Genomic DNA, 20,491 nt, shown 5'->3' with positions numbered 1-20,491 from the left:
GCACGCACATGTGTGCGGGGGGGGGGTTGTTCCCTCGACTTTTGGGCAATACAGTACTCTTTGACTGTTTGAAATGAACAACTCTCAGGCTACCACAAGCCTAGAAAATAGGACTAGCCATAGATATTTTAATCACAAGAATGATGTCTTTGCATTTCCCTGCTCTATAACTAAGGTTGCCAAAAAAAAAAAAATTGTGCCTGGCTCCTATGCCTTTGACAGTTGAATTCAGCCCGTGACGCTTTTCTCCTTTAGTACAATCCTGATATCCAGAAAGCCTCATTACTTTACTTTCTCTGCATAACACAGTTGTTGAAGGGACAATAAACGAGGGAGGGGGCGAGGTGAGGGGGGTGGAGATCACCACTTTCTTTAAAACACTTTAAAACAAACCCTTGGGCCAAAAAAGCCGCCCCCGAAGAGTGACGTTGTTGGCAGCAGTAGATAAGAACATGGGGGGGGGGGGCTCCTGCGGGCAGCCCATCAAGTCCAGCATCCCATTCCACACAACAGCCAGCCAGTTTATTCTTCATTCGCGCCCTGCCTTCCTCGCCAGGGGTAACCCACAGTGGCTGACGTCCTCCTCCTCTCCTCCACTACACACCCTGGCCAGGTTCAGTCCCATCTCCGTTGAAAAGGACCACAGCTAGCAACATCACCCAGCAAGCCAGTGTGGTGCAGCAGATGGAGTGTCGGGCTAAGATCTGGGAGACCTGGGGTTAGAATCAGGGAATCATAGTGTTGGAAGGAACCTCCAGGGTCATAGCAACATAAGAGAAGCCAATGCTGGATCAGGCCAATGGCCCATCCAGTCCAACACTCTGTCACACAGTGGCCAAAGATACCCGGTGCCATCAGGAGGTCCAGCAGTGGGGCCAGGACACTAGAAGCCCTCCCACTGTTGCCCCCCCCAAGCACCAAGAATACAGAGCATCACTTGCCCCAGACCGAGAGTTCCTACCTATACCTTGTGGCTAATAGCCACAGATAGACCTCTGCTCCATATGTTTCTCCAGTTCCCTCTTGAAGCTGTCCTTGCTTGTAGCTGCTACCACCTCCTGTGGCAGTGAATTCTGTGTGTTAATCACTCTTTGGGTGAAGGAGGACTTCCTTTTATCTGTTCTAACCCGACCGCTCAGCAATTTAATGGAGTGCCCACAAGGAGTTCTTGTATTGTGAGAAAGGGAGAAAAGTACTTCTTTCTCTACCTGCTCTATCCCATGCATAATCTTGTCATCTAGTCCAACCCCCTGCACAACGCAGGAAATTCACAAATACCCCCCCCATACCCACAGTGACCCCCCCCCCGTTCCATGCCCAGAAGATGACAAAAAACCTCCAGGCTTCCTGACCCCAAAGCGGCAATCAGCATTTCCCTGGCCGTGTAAGAAAGGGCCACGAGAACTAAAGCACTGAGGCAACCCTTCCTGCCTTCCTTCACATGACTCACAGAATCAGCATTGCTGTCGGATGGCCATCGAGCCTCTGCTTCAAACCCTCCAAAGGAGAGCTGAATCCGCACTCCGCCACAGAAGCCTGTGTGGTGACTTTGGACCCAGTCACACATAGCCACCTCACAGGGTTGTTGTGAGGATAAAATGGAGGGCAGGAGAATAGTATAAGCCGCTTTGGGTCCCCTCTGGGGAGAATAGTAGGGTATACGTGAAGGAAGTCAGTCAATAAATCCCACGACCCTTCAAGGGCTAACAGTCCCTTCCCCAGTGTGGCCTCCTATGACTGGGATTCCGGGGCGGCTGGGCGGCCTCTGGATGTTAGTTATAGAGCAGGGGGGTGCAAAGGGGCTGTGGCTTAGCGGCAGAGCACCTGCTTGGCACGCAGGAGGTCCCAGGTTCAATCCCCAGTATCTCCAGTTAAAAAGGACCAGGCCTGAGACCCTGGAGAGCCGCTGACAGTCTGAGTAGGCAGTGCTGACTTGGATGGGCCAAGGGTCTGATTCGGGATGAGGCAGTCTCATGTGTTCTTTGAACCCGTAGAAGAACTTTCTGCATGTGCCCCAAAGCCATCACAGCTCAGCACAGCTCCTCTGGAAGCCCCTCTGCACACCCTCAGGGATATTCACCTCCGCTGTTTCGGCAGAGCCCCCCACACACACACCACCAGTGCTGAGAACAGGTGCTGGAGTCAAGCCCCAAGGAATGCTGCCCCCCCCCCGCCCCCCATGGACCCTTCAAGAGAGAGCCTTCTTCATTTCACGTGCTGATGCCTTTGAAACCTGGCCGGAGCGACTTTTGAGTCATCCTGCTTATAATAGGCTGCTGACTGTCTGGTTTAGCCTGTACAACTGTCTCTTGGTAACCCCTACGCCAACACACAGGCATGCGCGCCCGCACACACACACACACACACACACACACACCAAGCTTGGGAAGGAGGAGCTGTAAGGTGGAGCTTGGAGATCAGCTGTCAGTCACCAGCCCCCCCCCCCCCCCGGCACATCCCCAGTGCTCACAAAGAGGCAAAACCACCTCCGGCTTCTCATTCATAAGCCTGCCCCTCTGCTGGAAGGAGCCAGACAGGGCAGGGAAGTCCAGTGCTCCACATCTCCTCCGCTGCTCTTTCTCCAGACCAGGTAAGGACAAAAGCTTTCTGTGGATCCGACTGGAGGAAGCAGCCCCCACCTCCCCACCCTGGGTTGGGGGAAAGTATGTTGCCAGGACGCCTTTGCAAAGATGCTCAGCCGCATGTGGTGTGTTTTTTAATAAGTGCTGGCAATGTGTCACGTAGGGGCATCTCGGGCGAAGTCTTCGCCAGTGTTATTTTGGCAAGTGAATTGGGGATCGGAGCAAGAGGAGAGAGGTAGTTTTAATGGACTGTTGTGTATTTGTTAGCAATGGTGTCAAGAATGCTTCGTGTGTCTGATCCCTGCCTTGCGTTTGAAGACCGCATGTGTGGATTCTCAAGTGTGGTCTAGAAAAGAGAAAGCAGGGAGGACCCTGATATTATCATTTCAGTTGATTTCATCCCAGAGTTTATTTCTGAATGTGAAGCAAGGGACTGCCCCCCCCCCCGTATTTTTCCTCCAACTGCCCCTCCCCTGCATATTTACAAAGAGTTTGTGCCTGCCGTCGCTTGCTAGCACTCCGGTTTTTACCAGCAATAAGGGGAAACATTCCCTACCCATCTTTAGGGGAGAAGATAAAGAAAGATAAAGTGGGAACAGCACCGTGGAGGAATTAATTTCTTTGCTATTACTTTTGGGGAGACCCAAAAGAAAGGAAAAAGACGCAGAAGATTTAGCCATGTAAAATTGTAGAAAAAAGGAAAGAATGTGTTTTGTTTCAAGTAAGAAACTGAAAAAAAAATCTCTTATAGGTTTGTTTTCTCTCTTCTTCCTCAAACCCAATCCACACTTTACAAGGGACTAATGGTCCAAATGCTCTGTTGTTAATTATTGATTTAAATGGTTACAGATGGAATTGGATTCTTTTCATTATGTGACAGTCATTAAAAGCCAACTTTCAAAGGAAGACTGGAGAAGGGAAGGAAGTAATTATTTTTTTTTAAAGATTGTTACATTTGCCAGCATTTTAATACCAGGTGAATTACAGCCACATACAATTTCTTCTTTTGAACTACAAAACATGTCCTTTTGCAAGGCTGCTGTTTGTAAAAGGCTGTTTATAATGCTGCGCACCCTCAAAACCACCAGTTGGCCATAATATTCCCGCTTCAAAGAAAAGGGGAACTGAAGCAGGCAGAGTTTTGGCAGACACAGCCTCATTGTGTCCAGGGCTGTGGGTTTTCCAGAGCCAAATTGTATGGACAATAAACATGGCTTTCCTGGACCCAACCAAAGTTCCACCTGGGCCCACAGGCCTGCCTCCAACAGTGAGCAGCCAGTTGCCCTGTGGAGGCCCACAAGAAAAGCAGAACGGGAGATCATTTTGTCATAAGCATCTGGTCACCAAAGATACAGGGAAGTTCTACTTTCAGCTAGTGTAGCTGGTAGTGGAGGAAGGGGGCATCAAAGCACAGCCCACCTGTGGCCAGGGTGCTGCTCCGTTAATTTGATGTTTTAAAAGTAGTATAATAATGAGAATCTAGGGGCTGTGGTGGCTCAAGTGGTTAAGACGCTGAACTGCAGGCTGTGGAAGGTCAGTAGTTCTGCAGTTCGGGACCCGAGTGCCGCGTGACAGAATGAGCTCCCATCTCTGGTCCCAGCTCCTGCCAGCCTAGCAGTTCAAAAGCAAGAAATTGCAAGTAGATAAACAGATACCACTTCAGTGGGAAGGGAACAGCATCCTGTGTGCCTCGGCGTTTAGTCATGCCGGCCACATGACCACGGAAACGTCTTCGGACAGCTCTGGCTCTTCGGCTTGGAAACAGAGATGAGTACTGCCCCCTAGAGTTGGATTCGACTAGCTTTCGAGCAAGGGAACCTTTACCTTAATAATGAGAATGGGCAACATTAACCAGCAACCCACTCCATAAAATCGTGTCTCAGACACAAGGCCCTGGAAACTACAAATTCAAATATCACCTCGTTTATTTATTTCATTTAAATCTCACCTGAATCGTAACTGCACCAAGTGACTGCCTTATAAAGGCCACTGTTCTGTTGGCCACAGTCTTCCAACCTGTGTGCAATGAGGGTAACAATGCTGGCCTACCTTTCAGGGCAGTTGTAAAGATGGTTGGAGTAATTCACTTCCATTGGTGGAACTCTCAGTGCAAATCTCTCCCTTTACTGCTGTCAGGGCTGGAGGAAGAACAACAACGATGTGGTGGTTTGAATTACACTGAGTCTCTCTCTGTATGTGTATAGACAGTTATACACTGGCATTAACATCCCCTCAGCGAGACTTAACTATTTATAACCAAGTAACTTAGAGAGACTATTATCATGACCCTAAAACTTAAAAGAGCTTTTAAAACTGGGTTAACTCTAATGGCTCCTAACCCCCATCATAACAGACAGGGATTTCTGGATAATCTCAGGTTGCCGACTGGCCTGGAGGGAAAATGTCCTGTCCCTTTAATAGAGCCTTAATGAGCTGTTCCTCACCAGGTGATGCTGCTCTTTACCTCGCCCATTTCCAGACATTAAGCCTCTATTAAAGGGACGGGACATCTTCCCTCCAGGTCGGGCTGCCGGCCTCCAGGTGGGCATACAAAAACATATATCACTGTGTACAATAAATATGTGCTTATGGTAAAACAATTTCATGCTTTCTTCTTTTCCTTTTTATATTTTTCAATACTATTGTCTAAATACTGGTATCAAATATGATCAAAAATATATTTCACCCAAACAACACATAGAGAAAAATGTTTCACCCAAACAATACATCGAGTGCAGGCATTCAGACAGCACCTTGTCAGTAACACTATCACTACAAAAAGAAAAGGAATAAAGCACAACATTGTTTTACCATAAACACATCTTTATTGTACACAGTGATATATATTTTTGTATGTCTTCCTAACACTGTGACCCTCAGTTTTTGTATTAGCCTCCAGGCGGGGCCTGGGGATCTTCCGCTTTCACAACTGGTCTCCAGCCGAGAGAGATCAGCTCCCCTGGAGGAAATGGCTGCTTCGGAGGGTGGACTCTCTATGGCATTGGGCCCTGCTGAGGCCCCTCCCCAGACCCCGCCCTCTCCCGGCTCCACCCCCAAAGTCTCCAGGCGTTTCCCAACCCAGACCTGGCAACCCTACCTCCAGGCCAGCTGGGAGCCCTGGTGATCATCATTGGCAGAGAACCATGTCGGGCGTCCAGAATCTTCATGGGGAGAAAGGTTTGTGCTCGCCTTCCACTTTGTGTGGGTAGAGGGGCACAGTCCCCCTTGGCTACGGTTCACACTCACACACAGGCACCCTGCCGACAATCTGAAGTGGTATAGTCCTGTGAGGGCTGTACTTGCCAACACGCTTTTCCTGTTGTTACTGTTCTGGACCTTTGAATGAGCTCAGAGGAAGTGTGGGTTTTCTTCACAAAACCATTCTTCAGATTTCAAAGCAGGGAATGGGGCAGAAGCTCTGTCATTCATCAGTGGTATCCTAAGCAGACTTAGGCCCAATCTGCATCTAGCATTGGCTCCGCTGTTCTACCAAACCCACGCTGGAACAGAAAAAGACGCGTCCCAAAACCACATTCAGACACCCCGGGGGGGCCAACGCCATACTGACTGCAGAGTCACCCCTGAAGGGCCATAATAAAACGGCCACAAATCTATGCAGATGGCTACCATAAAACTGAGAGGTCAAACAGGGTGAAAGCAGCCATAAAATCCGATAATCGATGCAGAGGGGGATTTCTGTTCCGGGGTGGGTTTGATAAGACAGCGGAGCAAATGCTAGATGCAGATTGGGCCTTACATTCTTCTAAACCTCTTGATTCTGGTGGGTTCAGTTCAAGAAAAGCAAAATTTATTTCAAAGCGTTGAAGACATACTCAAACACGTTCTTTGTTAGAACTGGGGATACACAGTTAGGTCAAGCATAATAAAGGAACTTCAAACAGATACAGATCCAATGAATAGCATTCCCGCTGGCGGGCTAATGAAACGGTTGCGCGCCCAGTCCATGGGAACCAGGCAGAACATCAGACAAAACACAGGTGCAGTACTCATGAGAAAAGCAATAGGCAAGCATTACAGCATCTTCTCCCCCACACAACCTCCAGCAGTTATCTTTTGCATTCCAACGCAGGAGCAGGATGATAGAAACCAAGCCGGGTGCAACAGGGAAAGTATATGTACACAGAGGTCACAGAAAACAGAATGGCAGCTTGCTGACAACCTCTTGATTCTGGTGGGTTCAGCTCTGCTTAGGGATGATGCCGTATAGCTGTCTGGGAGTGGGGCACAGCTTTCTTTCTCCACACACGAGAAATACAGGGGAAAGGGAGTCACATAGTATTTCAGTGACTCAAAAATAATTTGTACAGTTCCCCCGCCCCCCAAATGCCTCAGTAATCCTTTATCTGCCTTCCTTTGTACCAGGGCTGGGAACACATAAAGCTCAGCAGCACACCAATGCGTTTTCAAAGCTTCCAGCATGGCCATCAGTGTTCCAAACATTTTCAGGCTTATGCTCACAGTTGTCTGCAACTCACAAGACTATGCTGGAATGGCGGGTGGTGGTGGTGGTGGGGTGGGGGTACAAGTTGCAGTCAGAGTGGCGTAGTGTGCCAGAAGGGGATCTGGGAGACTCAGGTTTGAATCCTGCCTCTGCCACGGAAGCTCACTAGATGACCTCGGGCCAGTCACACACTCTCAGCCTGACCTACCTCACAGGGTTAATGTTGTAAAATGGAGGAGAGAAGAAAAGCAGGGCAGAAATATCTAAAAAATATTATCATCCTTTGAGAAATGATGTTTGGGCTCTGGGGCAGGGACTAGCAATGGAAAAGAGAGTTGTCCAGAGAAATGTGGGGAAGAGTTAGAGTTGCCAACCACCAGGTGACACCTGGAGATCTGGAATTACAGTTCATCTCCAGGCAACAGAGTTCCCCTGGAGAAAATGGCTGCTTTGGAGGGGGGGACTCTAGGGCAGTGCACCATGCTGGGCTCCCCCCCCCTCCCCAGACTCCACCCCTAAACTGCAAGAATTTCACAATCCAGAGCAGTGTTCCCTCTAAGCTGAGTGAGTGTGAGCTAGCTCACAGTTCTTTAGCCTCCAACTCACACATTTTTGTCTTGGCTCAGGAAGGATGGCTCCAGAGCAAACTCATTTATGCAGGAGCCAAATTGCTCGCTGACAACTTTAATGCCGGCAGCTCACAAAGTAGAATGTTTGCTCACAAGACTCCACGGCTTACAGGGAGCATTGACCCAGAGTTGGCAACCGTAAAGGCTAGAGGGGGAAAGAAAGAACCAGGAGATGGAATGGCCAAAGAGCTGCAGAGACAAGAAAGGCCGTTCACATAATGGATGCTGAAATAAGCAGCCAGATCTTGGGCCGGAAGCCTTTCGCACATTTGTAATGCCAATTATCCTAATGACCTTCATCCCTCAACCTCTGGCTTCCTTGCTCAAAAATTTCTTCTTTTCAGCCAAACCAATCCTTTTCACATACACTGGCCGGAGGCTTGCCAACCTCCAGGTGGTGGCTGGAGATCTCCCACGGTTACCACTGATCTAGAGTTGCCAAGTCCCTACCCGGGGCGCACTGGGGGGGGGGGGTTCCTGGCCTCGTTGGGAGTCTTCTGGCAATGACGCCACCCGGAAGTGACATGATCACGTCAGGCACGTTGGGGGCAGCTATGATTTGAGGGGAAACCATAGAACGCCCCCCCACAACGTGACATCACCCCCTCTGGGTGACATCATCACGCCGGCACATTGCTGCGATGCTGGCATTTTGGGGGTGGGGTTCCGCCCGGTGGCCTGATCCTAGGCCGGCGGGTAAGAGGGCGATTGAGCGGGGGTTTCCCCACCCCCCGGGGGGACCTGGCAACCCTACGCTGATCTCCAGGCAACAGAGATCAGTTCACCTGGAGAAAATGGCTACTTTTGGACACTATGGCATCAGGGTTTCCCCACCCCCCGGGGGGACCTGGCTACTTTTGGACACTATGGCATCGTGCCCCAAACCCCGCCCTCCTGTCCTTAGTCCGCACCCCCAGAATCTCCAGGTATTTCCCCCCCTAGATCTGGCAACCCTCACTCTGGCCAGCTGAGGAGCCTCTGCATCTTCCTCCCCACCGACACACTGCTGCAGGAGGCCGTGACCCATGGAAGGGGGAGCCTGTTCTGGGGTGCTCATTCAGTTGCTGGGGGATACCTGCCACGCCTTTCAGGTTTCCCAGAATCCTACACAAATTGAAAGCAGACAGTAGAATGGGGGTCCCCAACATACTGCCTGTGGGTGTGTGTCATGGCAGCCACAGACGGACACCTTTCCAGGTGCCCACGAAGTGTCTTTAAAAAGTGGGTGGGGCTTTTGCCCAGCAAGGCTTCTGATTGGCCACTGGAGATTCGATTGGTTGTGCAGATTTTTAAAAACACTGGCCTGGCAGCAGCTCAAGGATCCTTAGTGTGTGAGTGAAGGAAAGCTGCAGCAGTCATTGTGTGGCTGGCTCCACCTGCCACGGCAGCCATTTTGTAGCAACCATTTCGTGGCTGTGCCCTCTACAGTCAGAACCCCAAAGGTGCCCACAGGCTCGAAAAGACGGGGGACCCCTGCTCTAGAACACACACTCAACACCCGATGCAAAGGAGGCACAAGAAACAAGGCGAATTTTGGGGAGGTTGGTCCACCATGACCAATCTTCTCAGTGACGGCCCCAGTCCCCACCCAGAACCCAGTGTGGAAGTTCCCGTAAAAAGCAACAGAGGATCTAGTAGGGTTGCCAGCCTCCAGGTGGGGCCTGGAGATCTCCCGCTTTTACAACTCATCTCCAGCTGACAGAGATCAGCTCCCCTGGAGGAAACGGCTGCTTCGGAGGGTGGACTCTGCGGCATTGCACCAGGCTGAGGCCCCTCCCCAAATCCCGCCCTCTCCCGGATCCACCCCCAAAGTCTCCAGGTATTTTCCAGCCCAGGGCTGGCAACCCTAGGATCTAGGGGTCCCCTGGTTTAATCATGCAGCATTTTTGTAGTTTGAACAATTAGGCTACTCACACGTTGTCGCTTACAGATCCGGTTTATGTCTTCGTTTCTCCACTGGGGCAAACAGCAGCTTCCCTGGATTGTTTTGGAACAGGAAAATAGCTGGGGAAGGTTTGAGCCCCCTCTCCCTGCATGCCACTGACTGCCCCAGTATGCATTGGGCTTTGGGTTGCTAGCTCTCAGTTGGGAAATATCTGGAGATTTTGGGGGTGGAGCCTGAGAAGGGCGGGGTTTGGGGAGAGGCGGGTATAATGCCGCAGAGTCTAACCTCCAAAGCAGCCATTTTCCCCCCCAGGGGAACTCATCTCAGTCACCCGGAGATCAGTTGCGAGAGCCAGAGATCTCCAGCCACCACCTGGGAATTACTGACTTCCAGCTTGCAGAAATCCGTCCCCCTGGAGAAAATGGCTGCTTTGGAGGGTAGACTCAGGTCTCTCCCATCTCCAGCCTCCACGCCCCAGATTTCTGGGAATTTCTGAACCCACAGTTGGCAACTCTGGACTAGAGAATGCTGGACAGGCTGCAAAGTGGGCCTGAGGCAGACCCATCAATGGTGTGACATGTTGTTAGGTTCTGTCGGGGTTCTGTGTAAATATTCAATAATTAGCTAAAGGGGTGGTGGGCTGGAATCTATCCTCTCTGTTGGTCTTCAAGCAGAGACTGGGCAGCCCTCTATCACAGATAGTTTTGGATTTCCAGCACGGATCTGGGACTTGGACTAGACCTCACCAATGTTCCCTCAGTCTAAGCTGTGGAGTCCTGTGAGCAAAAATCCTACTTTGTGAGCTCCTGGCATTAAAGTTGGGAGCGAGCGATTTGGCTACTGCATAAGTCAGTTTGTTCTGGAGCCATCCTTCCGTAGCTAAGACAGAAATGTGTGAGCCAGAGGCTAAAAAGCTGTGAGCTAGCTCACACTAACTCAGCTTAGAGGGAACACTCTTACACAGACTCTTACAACTGTGTGATTTTAGCTTGCTTTTGGCATCGTATAGACTATGGTTTTAAAACCACCCATTTCTTACTTTGGGGGGTCAAGAGAGCATCTACAATTCCCACATTTCCTGTCAGAAGGAGATTATGCCTCGCAAGCTCACTGGGTCCTGTCAAAAGCTCCCCTCCTTGTTTTGTTAAAGCTCCATAATACAGCTGAGACCACAGTTTTAATATTGCACCCTCCAGCAGCAATAACTACACTCATTCTGCCCTTATCTGTATATTCTTCACCAACAAGTACAAAATCCTATGGTTTATATAAAAATGAAGCAAGTTTTGAGTTTGCATGAAAATTCTTGCCCCAAAATTTGTGTTATTGTAAAGAGGAGGAGGAGGAGAAGGTTGGATTTATACCCCCGCCCTTCACTACCCAAAGGAGTCTCAGAGTGGTTTACAAACTCCTTTCCCCTTCCCCTCCCCACAACAGACACCCTGTGAGGTGGGTGGGGCTGAGAGAGCTCTTGACCGAAACTGCTCTTTTTCAAGAACAGCTCTTAAGCTATGGCTTGCCCAAGGTCATCCAGCCAGGTGCAAGTGGAGAAGTGGGGAATCAAACCCGGTTCTCCCAGATTAGAGTCCGCGCACTTAACCACTACACCAAAGCCATCCATTCTCAGCTTTCAGAAGACAAAACAATGTTTTTGGAGAAAGCCTGCATGGAATTTATCGCTGGTTCTTTGGAACAGGAAAAGGAAAGGCGAGGAGAGGAGAGAGAGAAATTAAACTAGAGCCCAGAATTTCTTGGGGGGGGGGGCTCAGCCTCAGATCTACTGCTGTTCTGAACCACGTACTCAGGTCTACATCGCAGGAAGGATTTATTACTTTCCAAGTGTACAGTTTTAGGGCCAAAATCAATGGGATGCTGGAATATCCATGATCTGATTTCTTATTGCTCAAAAACAGCCACCGGGAGGGAGCAGTTTGGACGGGTATCACAGCACCGGATTTTATTATGTAAAAGGCACACCCACGCCCTTTCTGACCTTATGCTGCCTTTCCAGTGCTGTTTCCTCAGTTCATGGGAACATACGGGAGGGGGGATATTTAAGTCTGGGGAAAACAGAGAATGGAGAAACACCAGTTTGGTGTAGTGGTTAAGTGCGCGGACTCTAATCTGGGAGAACCGGGTTTGATTCCCCACTCCTCCACTTGCACCTGCTGATGTGACCTTGGGTCAGTCACAAGCTCTGGCACAGCTGTCCTTGAAAAAGAGCCGTTTGTGTCAGAGCTCTCTCAGCCCCACCCACCTCACAGGGTGTCTGTTGTGGGGAGGGGAATGGTGAGGAGTTTGTAAGCCGCTCTGAGACTCCGAGTGAAGGGCGGGGTATAAATCCAATCTCTTCTTCTTCTTCTCCTTCTTCTCCTTCTTCAACTGTGGCCCCAATCCAAGACAGCTCCACCCAGCCTACTATTTAGCAATAAGGGCGGGGCGGCTGGGTGGGTGGTCACACACTGGAGATGAGGTCACGGACCTGTCTGCATCTTATTTTATTGAACCTTTTAAAAAGCCACATCACATCCACTAGAAGTCATTAATTTATTTCCCGCATGTTGTACCTTGCCTTTCTCTCCGACGGGAACCCAAAGAGGCTGGCGTCGTTTTCCTCTCTCCCAGTTTGATTTGATTTATTAAATTTCTACCCCGCCCTTCCAGCCAAGGCCGGTTCAGGGCAGCTCACAGTTGATCCTCACAAGTGACCACCCTGTGAGAGGGGTGAAGCTGAGAGCAGGCGACTGGCTCAGGGCCACCCAGGGAGCCCCGTGGCGAGGTGGGGACCCCCGATCCTAAGGGCCGACCCTTCAAAATGCATTGTTGATCCAGAGTGTCTCCCTGAGGGCCACCAGGGCCCAAACGTCTCACGTACTCAAATTGGTCAGGGCTCCTCATATCTGTTTTCTGGGTAGTTAATTTCAGCAGTCTGAAAGCTGCTGTTGATTTTTCTCATCATTCCTGTCCTGAGAGTTTGGAGTTGTGGTTTTTAAGCTTTCTGCCTTTGGGGAACCAGCTTGTCTGCCTACCAGCCAGTGCATGTCTGCTTTGGTACTTCAGCACCTTGCAGAAGATTCTTGGGGTGTGTTCTGAAATACATATCTCCCCCCCCGGCCCCAGGACTCTTGACTTCTGAAAGCCAGCTTGGTGTCCAAAGTAAAACGTGCACTCAGTAAAAGCAATTAAATCAACAACAATTAATGCAAAGCAAAGAAACAAAAGGCAGCAGCAACATTTTTAAAAAAACACAGCCGATTGAGAAATGTTCAGTGCCAGAAACAACGTAGATATTATCAAAATGTCCGCAACCAATTGAAAAAAAACCAAATCTGTCTTATAGAAACAGTGGAGAGACAAGAAGATGGCAAGGTAACAGAGAGAGACAGCGATAATAAAAACTAGAAGCCAGTTGGGAGGGATCCAACCTTGACCCCCGTTCCAGACCTCTGAGCCCTCAGACTTTAGGGGCAAAGTCCACCAGCTCCTGTAGGATAGGCCTGTCAAAAATAACCGCTGCTATCTGGATAGAAACACATTGCAGCAAATACACTCATGGTTTACTTCATACACTTAGAGACAACGGGTTTCTCATTCATTGAAACCTCAAACTGGGGATGCTGCTTTGGTGTATGTCTAGCAGTCAGTCCTCTCTTCACTGAAAGGACTCTGGGATCTACTGGGTGCACCTGTTGCTTTGGTCTTCTGCTTTCCCTTCCCTGTACACGGATCTCAGATGGAGAAGCCCAGCCTTGACCCATAAGGTGCCAAGTGCTCGGGTTGCCATCTGGCCTGGAGAAAAATGTCCCATCCCTTTAATGGGGGCTTAATGGGATGGTCGTTATCAGGTGATATTAATTAACCTCCATGCCATGAAAAGCTTCAGTTGCCCGTTACAAGAAGATCAGATTGTGTACACCATGTACATTTTCTGGTGAAAAAAGAAAAGCTTTCACCAGATCTGAACACATTTTGGCCAGTCTTTAAATCCGGGGTTTTGTTTGATCCAGAAAACGTCCATGCAGTATACTACTCGAGGTTGCTCTAAACACAGCGTATTTGATGTTAGAGACAGTAGATGCATTTCTTTTGGTTAAATCTGCATCCGAATACTGAAGTGAATAGGGCCAACAAGTTATCCCAGAACAAGGTGCTCAGTGGCGTGCTAAAGAGCAGCACATTCTGGGAGGCAAGAGTTCATAGATCAGAGTCGACTTTCCAGACAAAAGTGTGTGTGTGGGGGGGGGAGCTGCCAGGTTGACCACCACACCAGGCAACCTTCCCTCCAGTTCCCAACGTTGCTCTAGGGAGAGTGGAAAGGAAAAGGGAGGGGTGGCGCAAGTGCTGTGACTTTCTCTAGGGAGAGTGGAAAGGAAAAGGGAGGTGCTGTGACTTCCCTTCTTGTTGTGCAGCCAGAAGTGATGTCATGACATCCATAATGCTCTGGGGTATCTGCCACATAGATTTGGGGAATCCATAGAGTGTGATAGTCAAAGTGATGTCATTTCTGGCCACTCAACCCAAAGTGGCATCCCGGCATTCATGATGCTCCCCCCCTCTCCAGACTCCACCCACAGAAAGTGGTCAGGGCAATCCGGTGGGGGGGCAGTTGAGAGGTTGGGCACATGCTGTGTACACAGAAGGCTCCTGGGTGGATCGTTTCTTGCAGTGGTGCTGCACTGTCCGCTCTCTCTCTCTCTTCTATGCCAGCCCTTTCTTTCTGAGGGGAGGGGAAACGAAAGCGGAAACTGCAGCTGCAGTAGAGTAGAAGCTGCTTTGGAGGCACGGAGAAGCCTCTGCTGAAAATGGAAGTAAAAACAGGCCCAGTGCTACGAGCCTCCTGAAGGCACAGGGCAGCTGGCAAATCCCTTTATCCTGAAGGATGCTGAGTGGTTAGAAACAAGCCCACCCCCTCCATGTTGTGTGTGCGGCGGGGGAACCTAATCTGAGACCAGCCCCAAAGGGGAAAATACCAGTCATGCCCGTGGAAAACTGGCCAGTTGGCAAAACAAGTTAGAAGGTTGGGTTTTGTGGTGGTTTTGAGAAAAGGGGGCTTCACTGTGGCACTGCGGGTTCTCCTTTCCCAAACCATCCTAGGATGTGTCATATCATCAGGCGTCAAATGGGACCATTAGACCGTTGAGTCTGAGGCCTCCGGGATCCAAGATGACTTGTGAGGAGGCAGGTTCTCCTGGCCTGCTTTTTGCTGAAGCCTCGTCTCGCCCTCTGTTTTCCTTGGGGGGGAGGGGATTGCCTCCTCGTAGTGCCTCGCCCCAGGCATTATCTACCGCCCCCTCCCTTCCCCAAAAAGTCTTCTGTGACCGGCCCTTGGAGACTGGCCTGGCAGCTCTTTCGGAGCCCCTTCCTTCCATGCTAAACCTTTCCCTCCTTGAGGCTCAGCCTTCCTCCCTCGTGCTCTGTAGCTCTTATCACATCAGACGCAGCCCTCGGGCACACGAGCCAAATCTTAAGCCTCTTAAGGAGAGAGAGAAGACAAGAATGGGGGGGAGGCAATTCAAAGGCACCCAGGGCTTGGCAACGGCAACATCACAGGCCCACAGCCTTCTACCTCCTACTGAGGAAACAGGCTCAGATAGGGCTCCCAGCCTCCAGGTGGGGCCTGGAGATCTCCCGCTTTTACAACCTATCTCCAGCTGACAGAGATTAGCTCCCCTGGAGAAAATGGCTTCTTTGGAGGGTGGACTCTATGCAGGGGCAGATTCACCATGAAGCAGACGAAGCAGGTGCTTGGGGCACCAGGGCCAAAGGGGGAACCACAAAGTTGGGAAAAGGGTGAAAAGCTTAGTTTTGTGTATATTGTGTTATCATATGAATACATTTTTGTATTGGTGCAACCTGCATTGTCGATCTGGTCAGACAGGTCAACAACTAAAATGGACTGGGGTCAGTGTGGAAAGGAGGGGGGCACCAAGATTGGTCGAGGCTTAGGGCACCAGTGAGCCTTAATCCGCCCCTGACGCTATGGCATTGGACCATGCTGAGGCCCCTCCCCTCCCCAAACCCCGCCTTCTCCTGGATCCACCCCCAAAGTCTCCCGGCACTTTCCAGCCCCGACCTGGCAACGCTATGCTCAGAATCCCCCCCCCCCCCCCCAAGGGCCCCCACGACAAAATACCCGGCAACGCTTTTGCCAGAAACCCCCCCCCCCCGCCAAGTGCACCAAAGACATTATATATTTAAAACTTACCCCAGGCAACTCTGAGGATATATCCTTTGCCTTTTTCTGTAGCAACGACATGATGCTGCACACCCCTCAACATTTCATATATGACAGTGGGCAGGAGCACTCTTGTATTTCTCTTGTTTTCAGAGCAAGGATTACTGCCTGTTACCCATCACAAAAGTACCTACCCTCTTCAGGGTATGAGTTTACACTGAATTGCCTGGTCTGCACTGATTTAAAAGCCAAGACGGCATTTGTTATTTTACTGGAAGATGCAGTAGAAAATCAGAGTTGTCCTCAAAAATGACCTAACCCTCCCATTAGGTGCAGGGTGTGAAATGACAAGGGGGGGACTCTGCCCGGCACTTAAGAGCCAATTCACTCAACATAAAGTCCTCCTGGCCAACACAAGGACATTTAGGGTCACCCACCTCCTGGAATGACAACTGATTTCCAGGTGACAGAGATCAGTTCCCCTGGAGAAAATGGCTGCTTTGGAAGGTGCTGAGGTCCCTCCGCAGACCCTGCTCCCGAAATCTCCAGGAATTCCCCAATGCAGAGGTGGCAACCCTATGGCCATTGGATCACACATGCACTGAGAGTTCTGGGCTTACTTTTACCGTGGCAACTACGGGGAGAGAGGGAGTGCTATGATGAGGCCACTGCCCACTGGACTGAAGAATGTCCAGTCCCCCACTCTGGCCTCTCCTATAGATTATTTATAACCCATCTGCCCCCATTCAGGTAAAAGGGGGGGGGGACACTAGCTTTGATTAGAAGGTCTGTAGCGTGTAAGCTATGAGTTCCCTGAAAGTCTCTTATTTAAGAACCTGCTAGGCCAAGGCTGAAATTATTTATGAGGGAAGGAGTCACTTTTTTATAGACACTTGACTACACAGACAAGACACAGGTGGAGATGAACAACACATTTAACAGAAAATAACGTATTTAGCGGGGTAAAGATCTTGTGTGGAAATGTTTCACTGCTTTTCGACTTCATCTTCATGGGTTACAAGATTTCTCAAGAACAAAGTTTTGAGTCTGGCAGCACCTTTAAGACCAACACAGTTGAATCCTGGGGGTGTAAGCTTTCGTGGGCATGCACACTCTTCAGATACCCAGAATAAAACTTTGTTGGTCTCAAAGGTGCTGCCGGACTCAAACTTTGTTCTGTCGCTTTAGACGGGTGTAACTCTGTTTAGGATTGCACCGTAAATGGGCCAATGGCCTGTCTTACAGGCACTTCAGAGGTCACTATAGGATGTGTACTTAGGGTCAGCTTCACAATACGCACATCACGATTGCAGCTGCCGGTCCTGTCTACCAAACATGTGCTGGGATTTCATGCTCAGAACTGAACTCCCAGACACATGTGCTGGGGGAAGGTTCTTAAGCCTCCTCCCTCCGCCGCCATTTTCTTGGCTTGGAACAGCCTTAGGGAGCTCCGATTTGCCCTGTCAGGGAAACTCGCATGTAACGTTGCCGACTCCAGCTTGGTAAATTCCTGGAGATTTGGGGAGGTGAGAGACCTCAGCAGAGTGTAATGCCATAGAGAGTCCAGCCTCCAAAGCAGCCATTTTCTCCAGGGGAACTGATCTCTGTACTCTGGAGGCCAGTTGTAATCCCAGGAGATCTCCAGGCCCCACCTGGAGGCTGGCAACCCTTTGCATGTAGTCCATCAGTTCTCAAAAGTTTCCCCAGAGAAGCATGACGGAGGATTCAGTTCTGAGCAAAGAATTCCCAATCTGGCAGCCATTGGGGGTGTGTGTGTGTGTGGCTGTCATAAGGCCAACATGTGATATAGTTAGGCCCTTAGACACAATGGACTGTAGCTGGGTTTGGGACCGTGCCTTTGATTGCAGGGTGATCCTTTGGCGGCCCTCCATGTCTACATGCGCAGATACCTCTTTCATGCTGGATTAGGGAGAATGTTTGCTTCATGCATGGGTGACCACATCCTTTCATGCCAACCCCCCCCCCCAGAAGCGTCACAATTATGCAAATCAAGCATAGCAGATATTTTAAGTGGAGGGGGGGGACATCATGTGTGGGGTTGACCCCTGTGCCCCTCTCTCCCAAGACCCGCAGTCATTTCTTTGCACCCCTTTGTGGTTGTTTTTTTAAACCTTCTGAGGATTTTGGCTCGGTTTGGATACAAGCCTTTTTTAAAATGCAATAATTTTTAAAGCCGATAGCTTCTGTTCAGAGGGGAAATTGGAATTAATTTGCTGTTAGTTCTGCCGAGCGACCGTGCAGATGAGTTCGTGGAGCCTGCGGAGAATTATCTACTAAAACGGCCAGAGAGCTGGCCAGCCACGGGAGGGGCGAGAGGGAGGCTTGGCCGCAGTTTGACTCCCCGTTCAGTGATTTGCAGCCATGTGTAAAACACTCTATAAAAATAATTGGCTAGTAATGGCTTCTCGGTTGCCTGGCTAGCAGAAAGGGCAGAACTTCTGACTTGAGCGAGCCCAGAGGCCTTGGATTTTGAAAAGCTGGGTTCAAGGAACTGGATCCGTATCCCATGACTGACGGGCTAGGCCAGACTCGCCTGCCATAGAAAACTGATAAAAGTAGCATATAAAATAAGTGAAATAAAAGCCTGCATCAACTCTGATAATCCCTTCCACCTGGGAGCAGTAGGGTTGCCAAGTCCTTACTGCATGTAGAGCAGGGGACTCCAGCGCTGCTTCGGGAGTCCGTGCGTGAGCGCAAAGCGTGCACGCACCGCAATTACATCACCTGGAAGTGACGCAACCATGTCGGGCATGCCAGGGACGGGGCCACAATCATCCGAGGGAAAACCATAGAGTTTCCGCTTTGCATGTCTTTCAGTTTTGGCCCTGCAGGGGTTCTGGTATGGGAGGCAGTGGCTGAGAAGGCCCTGCTAGAGAGAACATGGGTCAGAGAGCTAAATAAAAACCTTGACACAGAGTAGGGTTGCCAAGTGTGAATTCAGCAGCAGCGGGGGACTCCTGGCTGGAGAAGGCCCTCTCCCGGTTTGCCACCTGCATAATTTCAGAAGGTGGGAGCACCTGAACCAGGGCCTTGGAAGATAACCACAATGTTTGGGCAGGTTCATACAGCTCACAAAGTAGAATTTTTGCTTACAAGGCTCCACAGCTTAGAGGGAACATTGCCTGGGAGGTGTATCACTGCATCTCTGCACGATTATCAGGATCGGACCTTAGTCTAACTATTGATCATCTATCAGTGTGAATTCAGCAGCAGCGGGGGACTCCTGGCTGGAGAAGGCCCTCTCCCGGTTTGCCACCTGCATAATTTCAGAAGGTGGGAGCACCTGAACCAGGGCCTTGGAAGATAACCACAATGTTTGGGCAGGTTCATAAGGGAACTGCGCTTGCTACCTGGTCTTAGAATTCCAGAAGGGCCTTCTTGCGATCTGTAGATGAAGGATCTCCAACAGGTAGCTTTGTGAGCTACTGGTCAGTCTCCATCTGCTGCTGAGCAGCACTACATGGATTCCCTAGAAAACCCAGGAAAACATGGTGAAAAGATCTGCTCTAGTTTGGGGCTTGTTTATTTTTTATAGCTTTCTGTTATTGTTTACCCCGCTTGAGCTCTTTGTTTTCCCTTTTGATTCCCAAGCGTCATCTTCGCACCTGCAGGTGCTGTCTACATGGTCCTCCCCTGACATTCCTGAAAGGGGGGGAGGGTTAAGACATGTCTGTGTGAACTGTAGATTAGCTGCGCTGGCACCACTGTGAGAGGAAGCCGTTAATATTTGCATGCAGCTTGTTGGTGCCCCTGCCTTTATGAAGTCCTAGTATGCTTCTCGGATATGGCCATTTTTTATTTTATTTATTTAACTTCATTTATACCCCCCCTTTCTGACATGGGAACCTAAAAGAGCTCAAGACATTCCCCCCTCCTCCATTTTATCCTCACAACAATCCTGTGAGGTAGGTTAGGCTAAGGACAATGTGACTGGGCCAAGGACCCCAGCGAGTTTCCATTGCAAAGTGGGGATCTGAACCCGGGTCTCCGAGATCCAACACTCCAACCGCTCTAACCACAAGAAGAGGGGGGTGTGGCATATGCTAATGAGTTCCCCTAGCTCTTTTTCTACGAAATGACCCCTGGGCAGAAGCAAGAAGCAGCTGCAGAGCATCACACATTCCAAAGTCCGGGGGGGGACGGGACCCATGGCGGGACTACCTGACAAGCTGCTTGCTTCACTTCCGGTGCTCTTTCTAGTCTGTGTTCTGTTTTTAACACAGAACAAAACTTGGCAACGTGCTGAAGATGGAGTAGAGCAGCTCTCATAAGAGAAAAGGTGGACAATCCCTGATTCGCAGACCGAGTGGAAAGTAGGTCTCTTCCATAAGGTTGCCAACTCTGGGCTGGAAAATACCTGGAGGTTTTGGGGGTGGAGCCTGGGGAGGGTGAGGTTTGGAGAAGGGAGGATCGCCACAGAGTATCATGCTACAGAGTCCACCTTCCAAAGCAGCCATTTTCCCCAGGGGAACTGATCTCTGTTGCCCGGAGACCAGTTGTAATTCTGGGAGATCTCCAGCCACCACCTGGAGGTTGGCAGCCCTACTTTCCAGGGTGTGCGCATGTGCACGCACACACATGCACGCACAAACACAGATAGGCTTGCCAAGTCCCCCCGGGGAGCGTGCACGTCACCAGGAAGTGACGTTATGACGCCGGGCACGCTGGGGGCGGGGCCACGGTCATCCGAGGGAAAACTCTATGGTTTTCCCTCGAATGGTCGTGGCCCCGCCCCCA

General features: G+C 50.2%; 1 protein-coding gene across 1 annotated transcript in view; it reads left to right on the top strand.

Annotated features, from left to right (window-relative positions):
• Positions 1 to 2,471: 2,471 nt before the first annotated feature.
• DUSP14 (dual specificity phosphatase 14) overlaps positions 2,472 to 20,491 on the top strand; it is a 39,705-nt gene continuing 21,685 nt past the window's right edge. Inside the window, exon 1 of the mRNA XM_015424073.1 lies at positions 2,472 to 2,590. The gene's annotated coding sequence lies outside the window, so the exon portion shown is untranslated. The remainder of the gene's footprint in view (positions 2,591 to 20,491) is intronic.

This window comes from Gekko japonicus, unplaced genomic scaffold (assembly GCF_001447785.1).
Source record: "Gekko japonicus isolate JY-2015 unplaced genomic scaffold, Gekko_japonicus_V1.1 scaffold734, whole genome shotgun sequence".
In the NCBI taxonomy this organism is placed as follows: domain Eukaryota; kingdom Metazoa; phylum Chordata; class Lepidosauria; order Squamata; family Gekkonidae; genus Gekko; species Gekko japonicus.
Note: the sequence above shows the minus strand (reverse complement) of the source record. Positions and strands in the feature narration are given on the sequence as shown.